This window comes from Phyllobates terribilis, unplaced genomic scaffold, assembly GCF_046119375.1.
Source record: "Phyllobates terribilis strain yellow unplaced genomic scaffold, ASM4611937v1 Scaffold_256__1_contigs__length_2794641, whole genome shotgun sequence".
Classification (NCBI taxonomy): domain Eukaryota; kingdom Metazoa; phylum Chordata; class Amphibia; order Anura; family Dendrobatidae; genus Phyllobates; species Phyllobates terribilis.
In genome coordinates, this window is record NW_027363016.1 from 266124 (window position 1) to 275811 (window position 9688).

Consider the following 9688-nt stretch of genomic DNA (forward strand, 5'->3'; position numbering starts at 1 on the left):
CAGAGATGCTTAGCACTTGTTGGCCCTTTTGCCTTCACTCTGTGGTCCAGCTCACCCCAAACCATCTCGATTGGGTTCAGGTCTGGTGACTGTGGAGGCCAGGTCATCCGGCGTAGCACCCCATCACTCTCCTCCTTGGTCAAATAGCCCTTACACAGCCTGGAGGTGTGTTTGGGGTCATTGTCCTGTTGAAAAACAAATGATGGTCCAACTAAACGCAAACCGGATGAAATAGCATGCCGCTGCAAGATGCTGTGGTAGCCATGCTGGTTCAGTATGCCTTCAATTTTGAATAAATCCCCAACAGTGTCTCCAGCAAAGCACCCCCACACCATCACACCTCCTCCTCCATGCTTCATGGTGGGAACCAGGCATGTAGAGCCATCCGTTCACCTTTTCTGCATCGCACAAAGTCACGGTGGTTGAAACCAAAGATCTCAAATTTGAACTCATCAGACCAAAGCACAGATTTCCACTGGTCTAATGTCCATTCCTTGTGTTCTTTAACCCAAACAAGTGTCTTCTGCTTGTTGCCTGTGACGCGCCCCTGGGCCTGTGTCGCGCTGCGTTGCGCACGCGGGAGCTTACCCGGAGCCGGATCTCTTGAGGGTTGTAGTCTCGTGGCGGTGACCCGGTCCGTGCCCAGGGAGTCAAACTGAGCGGCGATGTAACAGCGGTAGATGCAGGACGACTACGCCACCCGTTGAATGCAGCTATGGAGCTGCCGCTGCAGGACAGTCCGCTGAGGCCGGTGGATGGATGGTGCAGCGTAGATGGTATAACCCCCAACGGGAGGGGTATGGCCTCAGGGCAGCAGATGTGGATGATGGGGGTAGCAGGAACCACTCAGAGACGGTGCGGTGTAATTCAGGGTCTTTACTGGTAACAACGATAGACCCTCCCGGAGTACTTGCTAGTGAACGGGGCCTGGTCAGTCCTTGAGCAGATGGGATCTCCCCTGGCCAGGCGGAGTTGTAGGCCTCCCAAACTGACTGTACTCTTCTGGCTACCTTGCTAGAAGCGGATATAAGTAGCCCACGTCCCTGAGTGTACCGTGTGGTGCTCACCCGTATGGCCGGTGACTCGGGGCCTTCGGGTTTCTGGGCCTGAGGACCTGAAATCCCCTGCCGGTCGGCTTCTGCTGCTGGGTAAGAGTTAGTCCCCACAGCCTCGGACGCCGGGTCCGGTAAGAAAGCTTCTCAGTCAGGGCGAGCTCTGCAGCTGCCAGCCCCTGACTTGTAGTAGTATTGCTCCCACTGAGCTTCTGCTGTTTCTTCCTGTGACTGTTTCTTGTCTCTACTCTCCTTGACTGACTAACCCTGCCTCAGCCCAGGGTTTATACAGGGGAAGTTCTTCCCCTCCCAAGACTGGGCAGGAGGTGTGGCATGCACAGGATCCCTGACCAAAGGACCTCCCACCTGCTCTCAGACATAACATTACATTACTGTGGAAAACCAGACCCCTGGGGTGCCACATTCCCCCCTAGTGAAATTTAGTACTCCGGGACTAAACATATTTTTGTAACATAACAAAGTATAAACAATAACATTACAATAAGGAAACACATAAAGCTGGTCACGGCGTGTCCGTAACCGGGTGCAGTCTTTGAAGAAAGCAAGGTGTCCATTTCACCAAAACAGGGAGACGTAACCAGGTAGGGGTCTGTCCTACCCCGAGTCCTTAACAGTCTCTAGTCCATCCTGGGTTACGCTCCAACTATGTACAAGGATTCCCGGTAAATCCACCAAGGATTCCTAAAAATAACTGGAAACACAAAATTATACACAAGCAACAATACACAGATAAACATAAATAAAACAATTTATACACTTCAAATCCTCCAGCGTGCGGGTAACTGGCCTCTAGTGGCCCTAGTGGACCTACGGAGCTGACTGTCTAGCCCTGAACTACAGGGTGTAGGAGCTGTCAAGGGTAAACTGGGCAGCTGTCTACCGGCTCTTTGTCTCACTAGGGGTACGGCAGGCTCACTATAAGCAGAGGGTTGATCCTCCTGTTCTGCTTGTGTGGAGTCTTCTGCCTCCTGGACCGGCTGTTCTTCCAGCTCTACCTGTTGCTCCGTAGGTGCTTGGGATGCTGGTTGGAGGAAGGTGAGTACGGGTACCACAACTGCGCCATTGACTTGAGTCCAAGACCGAGGGAAGTCCCCGAGCACAGTACTAACCATATCTTCCCTTTCCTCTACGGGTCGATGGTCTTCTTGTTCCTCTTCAGGGTTCCTCAGTTGTTCGGGACACTTCTTCAGGTGGTCCCGGGATACAATGGCTGTGGTTTCCCCTCCGTCTTTACTGATGGTACAAACCTTCGGGTTCTCGTGGCTTGAGGGCAGTACGGTGTACGGGTCCTTCTCCCACTGGTCATCCAACTTGTGGAGCCGTCTCTTCCTCTTCAAGACCTGCTCTCCGGGTACCAGGGGAACAGCGGGAGCATACTGGTTGTAAGTTTTCTCTTGTCTTTCCCTAGCCTGACAGAGACTTCGCTCCACGCTCTCTTGTACTCTCCGGTACTGCTGCTGCCTCTCTGTGTCCCAGTCTGTTTCTGGTGAAGTGTCCTCGGGTGTCAGGACTCCCATTTCCAGGTCAACAGGTAACTTACCAGGTCTTGCCCTCATTAGGTAAGCCGGGGTACAGTTGGTGGAACCTACCGGGATGTGGTTGTATAGGTCCACCAGATCGGGCAACTTCTCAGGCCACAGACTGCGTTCTTCCAGGGGCAACGTTTTTAGAAGATCCATTACCACCTGGTTCATTTTCTCACAAAGTCCATTAGTTTGCGGATGGTAGGGTGTCGTCCTTATCTTCCGGCAGCCATACAGATTGCAGAATTCCTGGAAGACCTCCGCTTCAAAGGCAGGTCCCTGGTCCGTCAGCACTTGGTCCGGGTACCCGTGTGGACGGCAAAAGTGCTGCTGGAAGGCTCTAGCTGCTGTTTGAGCCGTTAAGTCCTTGACGGGGACGACAACCAGAAACCGGGAGTAATGATCCACGATGGTTAACGCGTAGACGTAGCCACTTCTGCTTGGGGTCAGTTTTACATGATCCAAGGCTACCAGTTCCAACGGTTGCCGGGTGACGATGGACTGCAGGGGAGTCTTCTGGCTGGCACGGTCCTTCCTTCTCAGGTTGCACGGGCCACAGTCTCTGCACCACTTCTCGATGGTTCCCCTCATGCCTACCCAGTGGAACCGCTCGCGCAGCAGGAACTCCAGCTTCTTCCACCCGAAGTGTCCAGCTCCGTCGTGGTATGCCTCCATCACCATGGCTGCGTCTCTTCGTGGCACCACTACTTGCCAGAGTAATTCATGCGTCCGGGAGTTAACCATTCTGCGGCACAACTTCCCTTTGTAAAGGAACAGTCGACTCTTCTCTGCCCATAGTTGTTTGGCTTCCTCCGGAGCGTCTGGTTCAAGGCGAGCCTCCGGCCGAGTCAGCATCTCCTTCACCAGTCGGACGGCAGGGTCGCTGTCTTGCGTTTCCGCCCAGTTGTAGTGGGGTAAGGGGTTCAACGTAGCAGCCTGCTTACTCCTTACCCGGTGGGAATACTGGATAGTCCCATGACGGTGGAACGCAGGGAGTTCAACTTCTTCCAGTCCCTCCGGATCTTCTCCTCCGTCCGGCAGGTTGGGCATCCTGGACAGGGCGTCCGCGTTGGTATTGGAGCGTCCTGCCCGGTATTTGATTGTGAACTCGTAGTTGGACAGACGGGCCATCCACCTCTGCTCCAGGGCACCGAGTCTTGCCGTGTCCAGGTGTGTCAACGGGTTGTTATCCGTGTACACGGTGAACCGGGAAGAAGCGAGGTAATGCTTAAAGCGCTCGGTGACTGCCCATACTACGGCCAGGAACTCTAACTTAAATGAGCTGTAATTCTCGGGGTTCCTTTCGGTGGGTCGCAGTTTTCGGCTGGCGTAGGCGATTACTCGTTCCTTCCCCTGCTGGATCTGGGACAGTACGGCTCCTAGCCCGATGTTACTGGCGTCGGTGTAGAGGATAAAGGGCTGGCTATAATCCGGGTACGCCAGGATTTCGTCCCCCGTGAGGGCCATCTTCAGCTGGCGGAAGGACTCTTCTTCCAGCTCCTCCCATTTAAAGGGCGGCTTCTGGTTCTTGGCCTTCCGGGACTGGCCTATCAGGAGGTCCTGCATAGGTGCTGCCTTTTTGGTGAAACCGGGAATAAACCTTCGGTAGTAGCCTACCAACCCGAGGAACTGCCGCACTTCTTTTACGCTGGAGGGGCTTGGCCATTCCTTAATTGCGGTGATCTTATCAGGGTCGGGAGCCACTCCGTCAGCGCTCACCACGTGTCCCAGGTACTGCACCTTTGGTTTCAGGAGGTGACACTTGGAGGGTTTCACCTTTAGGCCGTAACTTGCCAGAGCTTCGAACACTTCCGCCAGGTGTTTCAGGTGGTCCTCATACGTCTTGGAATATACGATGACATCGTCCAGGTACAACAGGACCGTCTCGAAGTTTCTGTGGCCCAGACAACACTCCATTAGTCGTTGGAAGGTTCCCGGTGCGTTGCAGAGTCCGAACGGCATGCAGGTGAACTCGCTAAGTCCCATGGGGGTGGTGAATGCGGTCTTCTCCCGGTCCGCCTCTGCTACAGGAACCTGCCAGTACCCGCTAGTGAGGTCCAAGGTAGAGAAGAAGTTAGCAGATCTTAAAGCAGCCAATGACTCCTCTATCCTTGGTAAGGGGTACGCATCCTTGTGTGTGATACGATTGATTTTCCGGTAATCTACACACATCCTCATGGTGTTGTCTTTCTTTCGGACTAAGACTAGTGGAGCTGCCCAGGGGCTACAGCTATCCCTGATCACCCCAGCCTCCTTCATGTCTCTAAGCATCCCCTTGGCGTGTTGGTAGTGTGCAGGGGGTACGGGTCGATACCTCTCTTTTATGGGAGGATGGTCTCCCGTGGGGATGTGGTGTTCTACCCCCTTGACTCGCCCGAAGTCTAACGGGTGTTTACTAAACACTCTCTCGTACTCTTGAACCACCCGATAGACTCCCTGTTTCTGATGTGAGGGAGTGGAGTCAGTACCCAAATGTAGTTGCTGACACCAGTCCTCCTTTGTTTTCTTAGAGCCGTTACCTTCCTCCGGGTGAGATGGAGGCAAGGGTTCCACAGATTGTATAGCATTTTGGTTAATGGTATATAATTTGGCTAGCGTGGCATACCGGGGCAGGTACACTTCCCTCTCCCCGATATTGATTATGCGAACGGGCACCCTCCCATGGCGTACATTGACCACCCCCCGTGCTGTCAAAATGGTGGGCCTACTGTCTGAGTAAACTGGTTCTACCATTGCCTGGTAATCTCTACCTCTCAGACCAATAGCTGCCCGGCACCAAATCATCATTTCACTTTTTGGGGGCATGGCAATAGGAAAAGGGTCACACATTCTTACGCTACCAATCTCACCGCCGGAGAGTTCCACCTGTTGCCGTCGCATCAGTGCCCGGATCTCTTTCTGGAGCACCCGCTGCTCGCCGGAGCTGGCGTTCTTGGCAACCTGCTGTAAAAGGAAAATCACCTCTGCAAGACAATTTTCAATTACATTAGTTCCTAGAGTTATTTTTGGGTGACTCTCATGTTTGTCAATATCTACAATGATCAGTCCCTGTGCTGCCAGTTCGACTCTACCGATTTTGATGGTCACCTCTTTAAATCCGATCTGTGGCACGGGCTGGCCATTGCTGGCGATGATACTCAAGTCGTCGTCAGGGTAGCGGGTAATATCCGAGTCATTCCAGTACTGCTTAAAGAGCACGTACGGGATGGTGGTGACCTGTGACCCGGTGTCCAGTAGGGCACTCATGGGAATGCCATCCAGTACCACAGGCAAGACTGGACGTCCTCCCACATATCTGTCGCGCCAGTTCGATGGGCCTGGTGATCTTTTTCCTGGGGGTTGGCCCTCTACCCCAGGTTGTGCCCGTTTAAAGAACAGTACCTTGCCATATGTCCAGGTTGATTGCAGCGGCGGCAGATGGGTCGTCCGTCCTCGCTGTATCGGTCACTGGGTCTTCCTCTGGCCGGTGGGGTCCTCCTTGGTCGACGCCACGGGATGTCCTCCGGTCCGGATGCCAGCTGGATCTTCCCTGGGGTGGAAGCCTGTAAAGACTGCACAGTTCGGGTTAGCGCAGCAACGCTCTTAGCTAGCTCTTGGACCTGATGGTGTAGGTCTGGAGCCGGGTCATTGTCCAAAGCCTGCGCATCAGCTCCCACAGGCCCTGCCGACAAGGGCGCCGCCTCCTGGTGGTAAGTGATAGCAGGGCGCTTGTGGGTCACAACGCCACCCGGTGCCGGTTCTCGGAGCACCCGGATGGCTCTGTCCTTGAACTGTGCAAAGCCCAGATGGGGATCCTGTAAGGCCATTGCCCGCAACTGGGTTCGGTGGGTATTACAATACAGTCCCTCTATAAACTGTTCGGTCAACAGCCTGTCCTCGTTTCCCACTCCATCAGGGTCGGTCTGCTTAATGGCCCTCAGGGCCTCTTGTAGGTTTAGTGCATAGTCCCTTATACTCTCATGCGCTCGCTGCTTGCACCCGTAGAATCTAAGCTTAATCTCGGCTGAGGTGCGGGTATCAAAGGTGTCCTTCAGCCGGGTTAGTATCCCTGCGACAGTCTTCCTCCCAGGTGGCCAGGATTTTACTTCCCTTTTGGCTGCCCCGGTTAGTTGGGCCACCAGGATGCTCACTTTTTGCTCTTCTGTGAGGGGGTACACCTGGAAGAGGCTATCCAGCTTTTCTCTAAAGTCATGCAGGGTATGTGACTCCCCTGAGTACTGGGGTAGCCAAGCTGCTCCCGGGATATAGGGCATGGTGAAGGGCATAACTGCAGCAGCGGTAGCGCTGGCGGGGGTTGAGGCAGTGAAGCTCTCCTCCGTATCCGACATCTTCCTCCCCCCTAGTGGACCGTGGCCTACCTTGCGATGATCCTGTTCCGTAGGCCGCGGCTCCGCAGTGGATCGTCAGGGTTGAGGACCTTCCGTCGCGCTCCTGTGACGTCGGCGTCTGCTGGGCTCCTTCCAGGACCTTACGCAACGTCCGGACGTGAGGCGGGGCTTCAGTTCTCGCGCGCTTTCGGAGTCCACGCCCCTCTTCTTCCCGCGCGGCGTCCTCAAGATGGCGTCCAATGGCGGGAAAACTCCACGGATGGCGGGAAGAAGGCTGAAGATGGCGCTGGATGGCGGGAATCTTCACCACAGGTAAGTTTGAAAAGTCTCTTTTTCAGGCACGCAGTACCCGGTGGTTGCGGGCATGAAATCAAGCCGACTACGCCAAAGTTGACGCGCCCCTGGGCCTGTGTCGCGCTGCGTTGCGCACGCGGGAGCTTACCCGGAGCCGGATCTCTTGAGGGTTGTAGTCTCGTGGCGGTGACCCGGTCCGTGCCCAGGGAGTCAAACTGAGCGGCGATGTAACAGCGGTAGATGCAGGACGACTACGCCACACGTTGAATGCAGCTATGGAGCTGCCGCTGCAGGGCAGTCCGCTGAGGCCGGTGGATGGATGGTGCAGCGTAGATGGTATAACCCCCAACGGGAGGGGTATGGCCTCAGGGCAGCAGATGTGGATGATGGGGGTAGCAGGAACCACTCAGAGACGGTGCGGTGTAATTCAGGGTCTTTACTGGTAACAACGATAGACCCTCCCGGAGTACTTGCTAGTGAACGGGGCCTGGTCAGTCCTTGAGCAGATGGGATCTCCCCTGGCCAGGCGGAGTTGTAGGCCTCCCAAACTGACTGTACTCTTCTGGCTACCTTGCTAGAAGCGGATATAAGTAGCCCACGTCCCTGAGTGTACCGTGTGGTGCTCACCCGTATGGCCGGTGACTCGGGGCCTTCGGGTTTCTGGGCCTGAGGACCTGAAATCCCCTGCCGGTCGGCTTCTGCTGCTGGGTAAGAGTTAGTCCCCACAGCCTCGGACGCCGGGTCCGGTAAGAAAGCTTCTCAGTCAGGGCGAGCTCTGCAGCTGCCAGCCCCTGACTTGTAGTAGTATTGCTCCCACTGAGCTTCTGCTGTTTCTTCCTGTGACTGTTTCTTGTCTCTACTCTCCTTGACTGACTAACCCTGCCTCAGCCCAGGGTTTATACAGGGGAAGTTCTTCCCCTCCCAAGACTGGGCAGGAGGTGTGGCATGCACAGGATCCCTGACCAAAGGACCTCCCACCTGCTCTCAGACATAACATTACATTACTGTGGAAAACCAGACCCCTGGGGTGCCACACCTGTCCTTAGCAGTGGTTTCCTAGCAGCTATTTTACCATGAAGGCCTGCTGCACAAAGTCTCCTCTTAACAGTTGTTGAAGAGATGTGTCTGCTGCTAGAACTCTGTGTGGCATTGACCCGGCCTCTAATCTGAGCTGCTGTTAACCTGCGATTTCTGAGGTTGGTGACTCGGATAAACTTATCCTCAGAAGCAGAGCTGACTCTTGGTCTTCCTTTCGTGGGGTGGTCCTCATGTGAGCCAGTTTCTTTGTAGCGATTGATGGTTTTTGCAACTGCACTTGGGGACACTTTCAAAGTTTTCCCAATTTTTCGCACTGACTGACCTTCATTCCTTAAAGTAATGATGGCCACTCGTTTTTCTTTACTTAGCTGCTTTTTGCTTGCAATAATACAAATTCTAACAGTCTATTTAGTAGGACTATCAGCAGAGTATTGACCAGACTTCTGCACAACACAACTGATGGTCCCAACACCATTTATAAGGCAAGAAATCCCACTTATTAAACCTGACAGGGCACACCTGTGAAGTGAAAACCTTTTTCGGTGACTACCTCTTGAAGCTCATCAAGAGAATGCCAAGAGTGTGCAAAGCAGTCATCAAAGCAAAAGGTGGCTACTTTGAAGAACCTAGAATATAAGACATATTTTCAGTTGTTTCATACTTTTTTGTTAAGTATATTATTCCACATGTGTTAATTCATAGTTTTGATGCCTTCAGTGTGAATGTACAATTTTCATAGTCTTGAAAATACAGAAAAATCTTTAACCGAGAAGGTGTGTCCAAACTTTTGGTCTGTACTGTATATATATATATATATATATATATATATATACAGTGTTTAGCATAAATCAGTACACCCAAATAGATTTGTCAGCAAACCTGTAGTTTCCTTTCAGAATCATCATTTTATATGGGATACCATACTACAAAATACTCTCGCAAATTTGAGCCATTGAATGCAAACAAGATTTGGTATTTTGCAGACCCCAAAAAAGTAATTTTCTTAACAAACTCATTCAAGATCATGTTTCAAAAATGAGAACATCCCAGTAACAGTCTTAAGAGAAAAGCTAAGTTTAGACAACAAAATTCTAATTAACAAGAACTGAACCACAGGTAAGTGTAATTATTCATTAAACAGATGTCCAGCAGACAGGTGTCTGTAAAAGGAAGTTACTTAATAAAGAAAACTCCTTCCCATTTCATGCTATCAGCAATGGCACCACATAGAAGGGAAATGTCACAAAACCTGAGAAAGAAAATAATTTCTTTGCAATAAATGTAAAGTCTACAAGAAGATCAGCAAAACTTTACTTATCAGTCAGAATACTGTAGCAAAAGTGATGCAAAACTATAACAAAGATGGAACTGCAACCATCTTACAGAGACGTCCAGGCCGACTATGGAAGTTAACACCTAAACAAAAGCGTCC